Source organism: Sycon ciliatum, chromosome 6, assembly GCF_964019385.1.
Source record: "Sycon ciliatum chromosome 6, ocSycCili1.1, whole genome shotgun sequence".
In the NCBI taxonomy this organism is placed as follows: Eukaryota; Metazoa; Porifera; class Calcarea; order Leucosolenida; family Sycettidae; genus Sycon; species Sycon ciliatum.
Genome location: NC_088648.1, coordinates 32,018,214 through 32,021,446, shown reverse-complemented (window position 1 = coordinate 32,021,446; position 3,233 = coordinate 32,018,214).

Here is a 3,233-nt window from a genome sequence, read left to right as displayed (position 1 = left end):
CTGTTTTTTGTCGTGGGGGGGGGGGGGGCGCACGTCCCCCCCTCCCCCCCCCCCCCCCCCCCCCTCTGGATACGACACTGCAGTGTGACCCTCCTGTATGGTCACATGACCAACCAGTCAATACTATGAGTATGAGTGTTGTGGACAAGCTATATGTACATGTATATGCCTAGGTTGCAAGCAGACTTCTAGACCTGTAGACTTGTAGACTTCTAGACCTGTAGACTTGTAGACTTCTAGACCTGTAGACTTGTAGACTTCTAGACCTGTATGCTACTAGTATTAGCCTATGATAAATCTGAATAGTGAGGTGACTACTAGTATAAGATAAGTGTCTGAAGAGTGAGGTGACATCTGTGCACTAATTTACCCCTGGCTGTACATGTGTTATGCTGCACATGCCTTTGTGTGCTCACACGGCAGGATCCTTGGAAGATTTGAATCTTGCTTCATGTGCAACCAGCCAAAGGTCTACAAAGAGACCAGAAATCAGATCCTCGGCCCTAGGGCACAGCTGGATATTTTCAAACAAGGAATTAGCTAAAGACTGTGGCAGACTACTCCAGGGCATTTGGCCTATTTATTATATGAAATGAGTTTCTGCACATGGAAGCATTGAGCTGATGCTTCTACAGGAAGCAGACAATCCTACCCTGCAGTTTAAATTACATTATTTCAGTGTGCACTGCAGGCCGTACTGGCTTGGTTGGTTTGTGACGGTGTGTGGATTGTTCAAACCAGAGGTCCTGTAACTTAGCACAGGTGAAGTGCCGTCAATTTACAAAATTGCATTGACTTGACAAGAGAAAGACCACGGCATAGTACTCAAAGGCAATGCCAGATATTATTCTGCTGCTATATGCAGGCTTTCAATAGAAAAGCTGAATACAATCAAGCCAATCAAGAAGATACTCTTGCTGGGCTGGTTGGCCATCAGACTCCTCCAGCATTTCCTGAGGGGGGGGGGGGGGGGTGCTCTGATGAAGTATGATGTCCCCAGGTTCATGGATGTTGGATGAGAAGTGACTCTACTTTCCAACCATACAGGCGTAGGTAACTGATATCTTCTTGTGAAAGCTTGGACAATCCGCTTGTCCAGGCAAGAAGGCAGCAATGCCGGTTCATTCTGGCGAAGTAAAATAGAAATATACCAACCATATCTCCCATGGATCGAGATCAGGGATGGTAACCAGAAACTAGATTCTGAAGGTTAGGCTCTCTATCCATGGTGTCATTACAGGAATGACTGTACACACAATATCACACCAGTCCCTTTTTATTACGACACAATTTGTGTTCCGGAAATTCTGCTGGATCAGGGAGGGTGCTGGATTAACAAAAACGGTTTTCCTGCTGCGATGAGCATGAAGAGGATTTGGCTGTTTAAAAAAAATTGCTGGTTTAGGCCGCGGTCACACCAAACAAGCCGTTTCCAGCTTGAGTTGAAAGTGGCTTGTGCTGAATGAAGCGGTTGGTCACATCGACCCGTGACGGCATGAGATCCGCTGACTTTTTTGGCGTGCTGTAGAGGTTTTTTCTTCGCGCTAGTTTTTTTGCTTGATTTTCTCTTGAACATGTACGTGGCCATCAGCAGAGTTTTGGCACTGTACTGGGAGCGGAGATTCATTGCCGCACTGGAATCAGGGTGATTATTTTAAAGATTGAGGGAGCCATGGATCCTGAAACTAGGCTCCGTGCCGTTGTCTTCACCTTGCTCTGCACCAACATCATCGTGTGCATGCTTCTGTCGCACGATGCATCGATGGCAAGATGCGCTTTGGATTTGCGCGAGTTTGTTTTTCCCGCCACTGCGCCAGAGTGGCTGAAAGTGGCAGAATCCATTCAGCACTCCATTGAGTGCTTTGAAAACGGCTGCCTGCTGAGAATAGCTGAAACCGAAAATTCAGCCTTTCTATAGCAACGCTGACGTCACAAAGCTCTTTTTTCCGCTGAATGGCTGAATCGCGCTTGGTGTGACCACAGCCTTATAGAGAGTGTTTGGTTTGTAAAGTGTTGGATTAATAAGGGATGCCTGTATTCTAAATCTTTCCTTGTTGTTGGTGTTGCCATGGTAGCACCCATGCTATGACATATCCAGTGGGCATCTGTTGCAGTTTTTCTTCGGCAGGACAGGTTCAAGGGCACATGCTTCCTGCCAATTACTGCGCTAGTGCAATCAGGCTTTGTTTGTTGTGCATGCATGCTGGCGTTTCACTGGGTGGCATTAATTTATGTCATATGTAGGGGGGGGGTGGAGGGACCAGGGTACGTTGGAAGGGAGTCAGTCTACTACAGCTATAAACCTAAACAGACATCAGTAGGGTTTCTGAGGTTTCCCCATCTGTAAAGGAGCGGTCAGTGTGTTGAGAGTGCGAGAATCAACGTGACTTCTACAGCCACTCGTATAATGGCATTGGTTTGTGCGTTGTGCGATGCTGGTACTTGTATAATGGCATTGGTGTGTGCGTTGTGCGATGCTGGGCCGTTGCTTTACCGTATGCTGTTTTCTATTTTCCGATATGCGTAGGTATTGGAGGTGCTGTGAAGACTTCTCCCCCGTGTCCTTGCGCATAGTATAGCCCAATCCTGAGCAGTGGTCTGCAGCCGTATCAGCCGCACGCGGGCACACTCACAGCAGAAGAAGAATGATGCTTCTACTGCTGTGGAATGGCAGTGTAGACCTGGCCATGTCTGTCGTTCTGGCATGCTGCATTGTCACACTGACATACTGCATTCATCCAGCCGTAGCGCAGGACAAAAACCTGTTCAGTGTAAGTCGTGACACATCATCGATATGCGGGGTTTTTCCCGGGGTATCGCCCACAACAGTGTGCGGTTTACATCCAGTATCCTATCCTCCCCCCCCCCCCACCCCTCTTTCCAAGATGTTTGGTTTCAGTTTATTAATATTTACAGAAATGAAAGTAAGTTTGGGGTATAAATCACAGGACCTATGTGGGCCAAGTGTTGAGAAATAGTGGTGTGGCTTTGACCCATTGGATAATCAATTGTATTATGTATAGGTTCAGAGCTTATTCTGGAGCAAAGCACAAGAGTGCTTCAGATGAGAGTCTGAGTAGCTGTGCGTTTCCAGAGGATTTCATGGGTGCATTATGCTGTCAAGTAACCCTTTTATAATATGGATGAATGTGTGTATATGTGTTTGTGTGTGTGTGTGTGTGTGTGTGTGTGTGTGTGTGTGTGTGGGTGGGTGGGTGGGTGGGTGGGTGGGT